The sequence below is a fragment of the Berghia stephanieae genome, chromosome 14 (assembly GCF_034508935.2).
Source record: "Berghia stephanieae isolate SIO BIC M18660-M18661 chromosome 14, UCSD_Bste_1.3, whole genome shotgun sequence".
Classification (NCBI taxonomy): domain Eukaryota; kingdom Metazoa; phylum Mollusca; class Gastropoda; order Nudibranchia; family Aeolidiidae; genus Berghia; species Berghia stephanieae.
Window position 1 is genome coordinate 33,437,401 of NC_088373.1, and position 14,177 is coordinate 33,451,577.

The following is a 14,177-nucleotide window of genomic DNA, read 5'->3' on the forward strand; positions in this document are numbered from 1 at the left end:
AAACATTCCAGATTATGTCACTGACAGTGGATTTTAGCTTGAGGCCAAAATGCTAAAAATGACACAATGTGGCCAAAATGAAATTTATATAAAAACAATAGCTAAACCATTTAACTGCCATTTCCCAAAAGCATTAATTTGTATTAGTAGGGGGAATTAGGTAAAAAAAAACGCCCTTGAATTCTGCAAATCAGGGTTGAAAACATGAAAATTACATGCGTTGTAGAATATTTAAAATCATATAATTTATGATATAGAACCAAACTGAGAGATCAGTATTAGTTCAGATACAATGTTTTTAAGGTTAGAATATTTTGAAATGGAAGACAACAATTTCTTTCATTGTTATTATGTAAAAATTCGTGGCAAGCCGACCCAAGGTTGTTTTACGTCATCCTTTAGATTCCCATTGGTGACTATTTTTAGCGTGGAAGTTGATGTTTTTCTTACCCTTTACTTTCTATCCACGAACCATAGAAATTATATAATCGTAAATATTATTCAATTTCACTTGTCTTAAAGGACGTCTAGTGAGCAATATTCTAAAATATGATTTTTATTTCTCCATCTGATTTAATAAGTATAATCAATTGCTCAAAAACGGACGGATCAACGAGCAGAGGGGTAGTCCAAACAGACTAGCAGAACACAACTCAATAAATGCCTATAACCGGCGTTGAAAAAGGACAGTGCTCCTTCTCCCCCCTTCTATTTTTGTCTTCTTTCCAAAAATACTGCTATAATCATTTTACGTGAGTTAAAAACTATTTTGGTCAAAATTGATGAGCGTCAGCATACAATTAAAATTATAGAAGAACGCCATAATCATCAGCATCATCATCATCATCATCATCATCATCATCATCATCATCATCATTATCATCATCATCATCACCATCATCATCATCATCATCATCATCATCATCATCGTCATCAACCACTATGATGCTGTAATGTGTCAAGTTATTGACTTTACGTCATTTACCTCACGAGGACAATGGGAGAGTGTTCTGTTTGTACTGTTGTGTCCTTAAGTAAGGCACTGCACACATTTTGCCTGCTGATGATGGGTCTTTTAACCGAAAGAACGAAATAGAGAGAAATGTGTATATGTATATGGACGAATATTGCATATGCCTAATAAAGGAATGCGTTTGCATTATTTCAAATTCACATACAATAGCAAAAAGAACTGCTCCCATAGACTGGTACAATTGTTTGATATGCCAACAAGATTACCAAGACTTTTTAGAATGTCGCTCTAAGGTCGAGAGGGTATGACAAAGGGCAAGGCTACGAAAATCTTTTTGAAGATTTAACACAATTCGATATTTTGGTTTGTGATGAAAACAAGTTGTATGTATCTATTTTTTTAAAAATCATTAGAAAGAAATGAGATTATTGAAAGCTTAAAACAAAATGATGCTAAGTATTGTAGTATAAAATTTAATGTCAAGAAAATTAGGCGATTTAATTAAAGAAATCTAAAAGAAATGTCCTACAAGAATTCCAAACTTCGTCATTTTGCCTGGCAGGAGTCACCGAATAAGATTTATGTCGCCACCACCCACAAGAATAATGAGACAACCTTAAAAATTAGAGATTTGCTGTAATAAACAAACGTGCTTTTTTGTAAAAACATTGAGTCGGGAGCTCTCCATTCTGTAATGACAACAGACATGGAAGAAATTATACGTGAAATTACGTTATCCATCAAAGATTCTGATATGTTGGCCGGAGAGGATTTAGTCCCCATAGGCACACTGCCATAAAATTTGTCGTGCACGAACTTAACAAAACAAGCTTTAAATGATATCACTGCTGATGATAAGGATGATGTCACAGTTTTTGAAAGAAGTCGAGCTTTTGCTAACATTATATCTTTTATAGAACTGCAACAAATGTGACGATCGACATGAACCACCGTGGAGCTTCTTTCCTCTACCTCTTATATCTACTAGTTACAACACGAAATAACCATCAGTTAGCTACCGTAAATGGTTACCAGTGTATTTAAATTTTAGAACGCACATTTCATTATCGTGGTTATTCCCTAGGATAAGTACTTCTATATAGGAAAAGCATTGCTAAAAACGCACTGTTATGATAAATTGCCAGAGTGTTTCTATATTAGGTGTTAATTATACGGGCCATATCTACCTATATTCCAATTTTCAGGATGTCAACACCGATGTGCATAGTTTTAGCCTAATTTTCCCTAATACAATGAATATGAAGAAAAATATATTTTTACGCAGCTATTTCCCGTGTTTAATTAATTTAATTTCTAAGGCCTTAAACCGATACGCTGTGATCGATTGCCAGAGTTGTTCTCTATCAGATGTTTTTTTCTATGGGTCTTAGCAACCTGTATGCGAATTTCAATGTTTTCAACCCGAATTTGCACGGTGTTAACCTAATTTCCACAACTATATGATGAATCATTATAATGTTAAATGGATAAGTAGAAAAAATGTCCTTCAATATCGTAATGCATTTCCCTGAATTAATATGACGCAAGACTTAACACAACAATGTTGGCATAGTTGTTATAATTAATTTTGGCTTTTTCTGTCCTGCACTGTTTGCTGTTGTACTCATGAATGTAACTTTTAAAATGACTGTATGTTGATAACGTTGTTATATTTATGTTGATTATATTATATTATGATTTTTAAAAAAATTAAAGCTGCTTTTCTCCAAATATTTCTTTGTCCCCAGCACCATTTAACTGACCAGATCTTCAAAATTAGTCAAGGTATTGATTAAGTTTTTTTTTTTTAAACATTATGATCAGGAATGTAAGGTCTCGATAGCTCAGTTGGTAGATCACTCACTTCACACGCAAACGGATCGAGATCGATCCTGGGTAAAGTCTAGAGTTATTTTCCGACCCCGCAGTTCACCCAGTAGTAAACGGGTAGACGTTTGTTAAGATTTGTCGGAAAGTACTAGCGTCATATCCGAAGGGTAGTCAGTATTTTCACGCTATCGAAACCGGATTCAACTTTAGCTTCAAGTGCCTTATGAAGAAAATTGAATTATATTGCTACCCTGGATTCTAGATCTTTCCAAACTGGGTCCCTGTTGTATATTAACATTCAATAAAGGTATATACTCCAACAATAACCTTGAGATCAAGGGATGATGAGCTCAATTAGGTGAGGACAAAGTTATTTTGTATGTTAGGCACTCATTCTGACACCGACCTTTCAACGTTGATATTACGTACCAATATCCCTAAGGCCATCCTCATATCTTCAAAATAGCAAATCCTAATAAACAACCGATTTGTTTCAAATGTAATTCATTGAGGAAGTGTATGTTTGTGTATTTGTATATTTAAATTGTTGTTAATGTAAATGCTTGGTGCCTGTTTATCCGGGTAAAGCGCTATAAACAGTGCTTTTATTTATTTATTAATTTATTATTATTATTATTATTATTATTATTATTATTATTATTATTATTATTATTATTATTATTATTATTATTATTATTATTATTATTATTATTATTATTATTATTAATATCATTATTATTATTAATATCATTATTATTATTATTATTATTATTATTATTATTATTATTATTATTATTATTATTATTATTATTATTATTATTATTATTATTATTATTATTATTAGTATTATTATTAGTATTATTATTATGAACGAAATTAAAGTTACTCATCTCTTTGTCATTGATTTTGGGCAGGACTTTTTTGAGTAGTTCTCATTAAATTCTATCAATCAGGCTATAAATGTTCACGATTTGAAATAGTTGTATGTGCCGGTGTGCTGACTTGAGAAAAAAAAAAACAAACTTACAACATTGCCACCCGGAAATATATATGACGAACACAAAAATGTGTAGCATTGAGAGTTGAGAAACTGGTTAATACAATTTAGTGAGAACTACTCATAAAGATGGATTGAATTTAAAAAAAAACAATAACAAAGACCTAAGTAACGTCAACTTTGTTCTATCTACCATATTTGTTCATAATGACTATTAGTGTATTTATCTAGTTAGCTCGTATTTAGAAATTTGTTACAACAACTCGTCATTCAAATATTGATCAACTTAAATGACCCTCATATATAGAAACCCTCTCAAACATGGGACTTGACGGAACATTTCAAGGAAGTTCCACGTTTGTAAGAGGGTCATTTCAATCGATCGATATTTGAAGCATTTTTTTTTTTTGTGTGTCAAATTGTGTAATTCGTTTTTGTTTTTGTTTTTTTTTTTTGTTTTGTTTTTTAAAAATGTTTTTTAAAAGATTAAGGCAATTAATTTGTTTATAGCAAAAAAATGAGGGGAAAGAAAGGGAGAGCTATTATGACGAAATTGTCATTACAAACAAACGAAACAACAACATTAAATAATTGAACCAATTACTTTGGCAGGTTGATTCGTGTTGATTTGGGATTGGTAATAATTTGAACCTCTTGCCTTAATAATGAATAATTACTTTCACTACTTTGTCTTTGCATAATAAGTGCACAAATATATTCATTGAATTTCAAAACAATTCTAAGCAGCCATGACACCAAGTAAATTTTGCTCTACAGCGATTATTGCCGAAGTGTACTAAATTACATGCATAATGACCCGCAATATTATGGCCCTATTGTCTAAATAGAAAAACGCTCAGACCAACGCAGAATATTCACCATTAGAGAATAAGCTCTATGAGAAAATGCTAACGAAAGAAAGAGTAATAATGGAATGGATTCGGACTGGAACAAAACAGACAATGAACGTTTTGGGAACAAACGCTACCACAGAATAACAATAACCAGATAGACGTGGAAAACTAATCAAATAGAATGAAGTATAACTTGAATTGTCGCATTCATTGGAGGTTTGATTGTGAATGAAACGTTAGTGTGGCGTGGGTTAGTGAGTAGAGAGTCCCAGGGTACTGGCAGAAATGATAAGAGCAGGTTGGTGTGCATGCACACTCCAACCACCATTGAGTACAGACGATACAAGTTATAATCCATTTTATTTTATTTGTTTTACTCTTTAGTCATAGTGTCTTAACGTGACTATGTGTAAAATGAGTACCATGTCGGTAACAGCGCTGTTCTGTTCGAAATAATAATGTACTAACCCATCACAGGTACCATCTTTGGGCCTACACGTTACGTGTTGTCATGGGACCCATTGTAAAACGCTTTGAGACTTCGAGTGGATATGTGATTGTGTTTCATGCACGCTTTTTTTAACCTCAATTCCACTTGTTACATTTCGATATACAATGCAACAATTGATTTTGATTTGTTTCAATACAAAAGAACTCTCCTTTTCTGGAGTTTTAAAATTCGCATGAGTTAAAGATGATAATTTGAATTTTCATTATGCATTTTCTGTTTATACTATTCACCACAAGTGTTTTAGTTATTATTTTTTTTATTATTTTTTTTATTTTTGGAGGGGGGGGGGGTGGTGGTTGATCTTTGTTTGCTTGTTCGGTTTTTGTTGTTTTAAGCTTCTTCATTTATTTAGTTTAGTTTGATTGTTTCTTTTTGTGTTGTTACTATCTTTTCTTTTTTTTTACTTGTTTGTTTTTGTTTGTTTTTTTGTTTTTTGTTTTTTGTTTTTGTTTTATTGTTTTACTTGTCTTCATTTGTTTGGAAAAATAGAATCTAAATCTCGTTTTGATTATTAAAGTTTAAAAAAGCGCTTTTTGGAGGCCATGTCATTGTCCTCCACGTAAACCTCTGAGCTGATATTGTTGATTCTGTGATTATCTAAAAAAAAAAAACTCGTTTATCCAATTAAAAAAGAATCATATTGGTAGCAAATTATATGACCATAGCCTTCGTAAACGTATAACCTGACACTAACCTAAAACAATGACCTCGCAATACGGCCATACCTTAGACAGCGATATATCCAGAAGCGAAACTCCTGAAGCGGCAAAAGGGTTTAATAGCAGACGACTGGTATCTTTGTCTGATCGCATCAAGTCGGTAAACATCCTCTCGCGTATGATGTTTATAGTATGTAAAACAAGTGGAATTTGCCACGGGGAATTTCCGCAGTTTTCTATATCCTGAGATGTGCTTCCTCCACACTAAATTTTATCAGACTGTAAACATTTTCTGTAATGGTGTGTTTTTTTTTTTAATACATATGATCAATATACAAACGTCAGGTTTACCGACTTGAAATTAAATACCAGTGGTAATGTGTGATGATTGACCAGATTCCGACTTTCTGGTGGTGCGACGGTTCATAGAAAATTGATAATCGATTATTTTATTGTATTCTTTTTGTCAAGACCAAATAGTGTTTGATTCGTCATCACATTGTCACTGACCTATTTTATCTTAACAACAACGCTTATTTCACTCTTTTTGATTGGTCCTTTGAAAGTAGTGGTATTCGATGTGTATCTTGTGTTTACATTGTATTATGAGTGATCTTATGAAAGATATGATATTTAATGAGGAAACTTCAGGAAATGTTCAACCTGTCCAAAAGGTAACGGTCTCAATTTCTTAAACGTCCACACATGAGTTTAGACTGTTCGAAGACTAAATGATCTATTTCTATTACATGGTGACAGAAGAACATGGCTGTTTAGTAAACAATGATTAACATCAAGCTCTTGCCCGATTTTTTAAAAAGTGAAACATGCCAAATAATTGTTTAATAATCGGGTGCACTAGAAGACGGGGTCAAAATGGTGTTAAAATGTACAGGATCCTATCAATTAGGAAGACAAAGGACTCCAAAATAATAAATTTAACCAAGCGGAGACAGCGATTAAGGCTTGCGACGATCACAAGAAAGGGCTTTGTTTGACGATGGCACAAATCTAACCTGCAGTCACCGAATTTGCAGTAATCAGTTTATTAAAGGTAATAATTGACGGATAAATTATAATGTTAAATAGTATTTACACGACATGAATTAATTATAATTATTGTTAACAAAGCGATGTATACTATCGCTCCATCATGTAGCCATAGCATAGCATTATGTCATAGAGTTGGTGGGAATCAATGCCCTACCTTAATTTCTGACGTTATGAGTATTGAGTGTTACCAAGTAGGTGGTTATTTCTTTTTCATGGAAGAGAAACCAAATCAGAAATGTTCAAACTCGGTGGTCTAAAAAAAATAGGGAAAGATATTCCACCGATGTGACGTTTATAATAATAAATTATTATTTTTGCTGACAAAAATAAAGATCAATTTTATCGTTTTAAATTATAATCCAAAGAAAGAAACAAATTGGCATTTATAAAGCAACTAACATAGCTTTTCATTATTCTCATAGAATTAATTTTAACTCAAGGTGATCGATTTGAAAGGAGCGATTAAGTATATTTCATTTAGTCATTGAATTGGAGCTTCCATATGCCATTTCTCCAAAATATAACAAGAATAATGTTAATAAACATTTTTTAAAAATTGTTTTGTAAAAAAAGAAAGTGAAATATATATTTTTTTTAATATTTAAAAAAATAATATTCCTTGGGAATCTAACCCGATACTGCCATCCCAACTATGTGGTATTGTTATCACCATCATTTTGGAAGGGTTTGGGGTCGGGACCCGTTCTGAGCGGTGAATAGGTGAGTCATTGGAAAAAGGTTTTTATTTTTCACATTCTCTCACTGTACTCAGGCGTTTATTGAGTAACTAGCTTTTAGCTGCATTGTGTCTGTCCCCCCAAAAATTACTATTGCCTAAAAAGCGTCATGTCTTGACCTGCATGTAAAGTATTGCTGTTTGCGAGGAATCCCTTGGATAGCGCTTTGGACAAATTTAGTGTATAATGCGGGAATTTATTGTTCTATTTTGACAAAGTTTGATGTAAATTTAAAGCAAAGTATAATATAGTTAATAGGTCAGCAATTACGTATTATCTTTCGACAATCATTTTATTTTGCCTTTTCAGGAAGGCTAACATCTCTGCTTCATGAAACTTATCATGATAGGGTTCCAATGTTACAACTTGGAAATGGGACCGAGACGAAAAAATACAGTGATGATTAGCGCTTGTGACACTCAATGGAACTTCTCGTATAAGAATACACATATGTATTTTATATACTGGTGTAGAAAATACACAGTTCTTTTTTATTGGGGTTTGAACCCACGATTTTTTTATTCTCTATTGTCTTCTTGCACTTTCCTGCTTACTTCATCTCTTGTTTTTACCAACATAGGTGCCTGCTCCACTCACTTTTCTGAATAAAAAATTCACCCCAACTACTGGAGGATACTCAATGTCTCAATTGTTTCTTTGTTATATATTTGTGTTCAGAATATTGGCTTTTTAGCTTAACTGTTGGCCAAATAACTTCGAAGAGGTTATGTGTGTTGGACCCGCGATCTCAAGTAGTCGGTGCGAAAGAGATCTAAGAATTACCTGATTTAGAGACGATCGTTTTTGTGATTGTGGATAGCTCATACGGTAGAGTCACGCTCTCACCGGCCAGGCGGAGTTGTCGTACCAATAAGGTCGCGGTCTCAAACCCCAATCACCGCCGCGAACACTTTTTTAATTCTCTATTATTTTCTGGCACGTTCCTACTCACTTCATCTCTCGTTGTTACCAACGTAAATACCTGCTCCACCCACTTTTTTAAATTTTCTTCACTTGCATATTCCGACCTTATACCAGATTGACACGATATACAGAATAGGTACTAATTGCTCTAAGATCGGTTCCAGATGTATACTCGAAATATTTCCCAACCCCCTGTTCAACCAATAATGAGTGGGTGTCTGTTAGACTTATGATGAGGGTAATGCGGAAGGACCAGGATGGGTCGATTCTTTTGGTGTGGCTGTTCATCTTCACCATCTTCTAATACTCGGTCAGGGTAATGGCGATTCTTGAAGAAGTATAACAGGATGCTTTGCTGGTTGATAAAGTCTTCATCATTCTGACACATTCTTCTCATACGGGAATATTTTCATCAGATATCATACTTTTGAAACAAAATAGATGTTCATGATAATGATCCCTCTCCCCCTCCCTCAAATCTTTCCCGTCTAAAAGAATATTAATCAAAATAGATGGAAGCAAAAATATACAAATGAAAATTCAAACGATCAAAAAAAAATCCCCAAAAAACAAACAAACAATGAGAAAAAAAGAAAAAAAGAATATATTCCATTCAACTTGATTTTTAACCCTGTTTTCAAATATTTTAATTTCATAATCCCAATTCATTTTATAAATAAGGTTCATGAAACAATGTAAAAGTAGAGATAATACATAATATAAAATCAATTTATTAGATAACTTATTATCACAGAAACAATTTAACACAAATCACATTCTTAAATAAAGATAAAGTGGAAAAATACCAACCTCTGCTTGTTTTGATTACTTTAAAGGGTTTTATTACGCATGTGACACGTTAAGGTTATTTAGCGGCAGTAACAAGGAGAAAAATCAGATTTTTTGGTTACAGATACCGAAACCCTTGAACCCTAATGCAATATGTTTTACATGGGAGAGTTAAGGGCAAACAAAGAAGAAGAAGACCGAGACTTAGTTATATAAAATATCCCAAATTGGACATATACCAAAGGAAGAGAGTTGTACGATAACGTCAACAGACGGGAGGATTGGGCAGCCATTTGTCAGCTCAGAAAGCTGGCAGTCAATGTGAAGGAGGACGGCGTTGGAGAGAAGTACGTAAAAAGGGAAAAAAACAGGATTATAAAAAACAATGCGAATTACAACTTTAGAACCCAAGGAAAAAGTAATTCAAAGAAGAAGGGTTCTAAAGTGAACAGATAAAGAATCCATAGTCACATCAGTGTATTTACTTTAAAATCGCCTACATTCTCAACTAGATATAAGGAAACAAGTCCATCCAAGAGGAATATACAACAAAAAAAAAATACAATATATACCAGTACATAACAATGAGCTGGTGTAAACGGGGAATAATGTCTCCAAAATACAGAGCAATACATTTGATTTATTCCTCCCGAAACCAAGGAATCCGGTCAGCACCAGGGCAAAACCAAGTAATCTCATTGCTAGAAAAAGACAAAATGCCTTTTTCGCCCTGGGTCAGGGTATAGGCCACAGACAAACAGTTTCCATCCTTCTCTATCATCATCATTGCCTTTTTCACCCTGGGTCAGGGTATAGGCCACAGACACAAACAGTTTCCATCCTTCTCTATCATCATCATTGCCTTTTTCGCCCTGGGTCAGGGTATAGGCCACAGACACAAACAGTTTCCATCCTTCTCTATCATCATCATTGCCTTTTTCACCCTGGGTCAGGGTATAGGCCACAGACACAAACAGTTTCCATCCTTCTCTATCATCATCATTGCCTTTTTCGCCCTGGGTCAGGGTATAGGCCACAGACAAACAGTTTCCAACCTTCTCTATCATCATCATTGCCTTTTTCACCCTGGATCAGGGTATAGACCACAGACAAACAGTTTCCATCCTTCTCTATCATCATCATTGCCTTTTTCACCCTGGATCAGGGTATAGGCCACAGACAAACAGTTTCCATCCTTCTCTATCATCATCATTGCCTTTTTCACCCTGGATCAGGGTATAGGCCACAGACAAACAGTTTCCATCCTTCTCTATCATCATCATTGCCTTTTTCACCCTGGATCAGGGTATAGGCCACAGACAAACAGTTTCCATCCTTCTCTATCATCATCATTGCCTTTTTCACCCTGGGTCAGGGTATAGGCCACAGACAAACAGTTTCCATCCTTCTCTATCATCATCATTGCCTTTTTCACCCTGGGTCAGGGTATAGGCCACAGACACAAACAGTTTCCATCCTTCTCTATCATCATCATTGCCTTTTTCACCCTGGGTCAGGGTATAGGCCACAGACACAAACAGTTTCCATCCTTCTCTATCATCATCATTGCCTTTTTCACCCTGGGTCAGGGTATAGGCCACAGACACAAACAGTTTCCATCCTTCTCTATCATCATCATTACCTTTTTCACCCTGGGTCAGGGTATAGGCCACAGACACAGTTTCCATCCTTCTCTATCATCATCATTGCCTTTTTCACCCTGGGTCAGGGTATAGGCCACAGACACAAACAGTTTCCATCCTTCTCTATCATCATCATTGCCTTTTTCACCCTGGGTCAGGGTGTAGGCCACAGACAAACAGTTTCCATCCTTCTCTATCCTGAGCTAACTTTTTTATCTCATTCAAGGTATTTCCACTTCTCTGTATATCAGCTTCTTTAAATCGTCTCCATGTTGCTCGTGGCCTTCTCCTTGATCTTCTGCACTGAGGGTTCCAAATCTCTATAAGATTAAGCAAATAGCGCTATATCCACTAAACGTGCTCAAAGCGCTTTACAAGGTGTCCCTGACCCAACCAACACGTAACATTTAGAACGAGACATGACGCCTCTAAGGAATCTTACAATTTTTTCCGACGTAGACAACGCTGTTAACGGTTAGGTACTCATTTTACACCTGAGTCCTTGTTAACGACCAGGCATTCATTTTACACCTGAGTTCTTGTTAACGACCAGGTACTCATTTTACACCTGAGTCCTTGTTAACGACCAGGTACTCATTTTACACCTGAGTTCTTGTTAACGACCAGGTACTCATTTTACACCTGAGTCCTTGTTAACGACCAGCTACTTATTTTACACCTGAGTTCTTGTTAATAGCCAGGCCCTCATTTTACACCTGAGTACGATGAGACAATATGAGTAGAGAATCTTCCAGCGACTCAACTATGTGTATTGCGAGGCTCGACTATTATTGGGGTAAAAATATTCATAAGCGAGTGTAATATCAACAAACCACATGACCACACAAGTGTCTTTGACAAACTACTGCTGTCAAAATATTGGCCATTTACTCTTGACAAATTGACGTTTATCAAAATATGCGTGTTTAGTATAACATCCAGTCAAGCGTGACTTCAATGTTTACCCTATTAACCTCGATATGCGTGACCGACACTTGTGCTAGATCGGATAAATAATAGACTAAATCTTTAAAGGAAAGTGAATAAACTGAACGAATTAATACAAGGTTATTTTTACCCCATCTCCTTTCTTTATCTCAATCTCTCTTTTTCCTTTGTTCATTTCTTACGCTGTCTTTTTTTATTTGTTCTCTGATTGAATGTTTGATTACCACCAGTGCTGTTCACACTAGTTTGTTCGTTTTTTTATATATTTATTAATTTATTCATTTATTTATTAATTTTTATTTTTTTTTATATATATTTTTTGGGGGGTGGGGGGGGGGGGTCTTTGGTAAATTATTTAAAATCTATGTATAAATCCGGATTTATTTCCGTTCGTTTTGGTGTTAACCAATAGATACAATTAACTTTCCGTCGTCTTTTAGGTTAAACGGTAGTTGTTTGCAAGGTGCTTTCAGACATTTGTGAATCAGACCCTTTAACTTGTACGGAACTAGACATAGAGGACTCCAAATAAATAAACTTCCAAATTACAGTTGGAATTTGGTCACCATTTTTAATATGTAGTTTATCGTCAACTCTTTTCATTTTATTCGATAAGTATTCTATGATAAATATAAAAAGCCCACGTGACTAGTTGATCGCTTTCCATGAAACAAACATCTCAATGCGCTTCACAGATGATAAATTACGTAACGTACTGTCAAAATGAAATATTAGAACAAAATAGAAATTGCTCAAATAATAGTATACAAACATTAGAGTCGACATGTGTAAAATTAATTTTGAAAAACTGGACTTTTAAAGAAAATCCTCGATTTCTCCAAAGGATTGCGGCCATTACATTGAAAAGAGCATTACCAAACGATTTTAATAATAATAATAATAATAATAATGATAATAATAATAATAATAATAATAATAATTATAATAATAATATATAATAATAATATATAATAATAATAATAATAATAATAATAATAATAATAATAATAATAATAATAATAATAATAATAATAAATAATAATAATAATAATAATAATAATACTAATAATAATAATAATAATAATATAATAATAATAATAATAATAATAATAATATAATAATAATAATAATAATAATAATAATAATAATAATAATAATAATAAATAATAATAATAATAATATAATAATAATAATAATAATAATAATAATATAATAATAATAATAATAATAATAATAATAATAATAATAATAATAGATGACATTTAGCGTTTCAACTCGTTGTCACGGGCTCTAAGGCCTCTACAGTGATACAAAACTAAACATATTACGGTAAGACAATTGTTGCTGGATTTTAACTTACTTTTTGGAATAGACTATAGAGTGGTGAAAGACAATTAAGCTATATGTTTGTTTTGTTTAGTTTTATTCATGCGCGAGAAAGCGGTTTCGGTCTTTTCTAAAAGAAAATAATTACCTATATTCTTCAGTATTAATCATTCTGTATCGTTATTATTGTTGGTAAAGAATATACATTATCTGTGTTGATGCCCGTTTTTTGACCTGATTCGTTGGGTGTAGCAAAAACCCTACAAACTGTGGAGTGATCCTTAACAATATTGGAGGTTTCCACACGACGAAGGAGAAGAAAAAGTAGAAAAATATATAATAATATCCTGGCAAACTTTCCGCAAAAAACGATTGAAGGAATAGCCTACACAGCCTTCCCTCTAATCAACATTGTAGTATGTTGTGTTACCATAGAGAGATTTTACAGAAGTATCATGGATTATAATTCAAGATACACATAAGTTATCAAAAAGATCTGTCTATGGTAACACACTATCTACATTATTTCTGTGATAACTGTGAAAATTGTCAGACACATTCATTGAATTGATTCCGAGAAAAGTTTGACACAGTATCCCATACCCCTAAAAAAATTACATTTTGCAAAAATAACAAAATTGTTTTCCGTTTTTCATACTTTTCTTGCTAACTGATTACGTTTCCGAGTATTTTCGTGTCTTTATAGTCTTTTTAAGTAGTTGGACTCCAATAATATTATTTCTAAGATAACACAATACCGTTTTCCTTCTAAATCTAAAAATTAATGATTTGAAGGATGTTTCAGATAATAATACTCAAACGGTCACATAACCAAACGACTAAGAGGAAAGTTTATCATTTTCCTATAACGTCACTTTCATTCACATAATTTCAGACCATGACATTTTGGCCAAGACATAACCCCTATCGTAT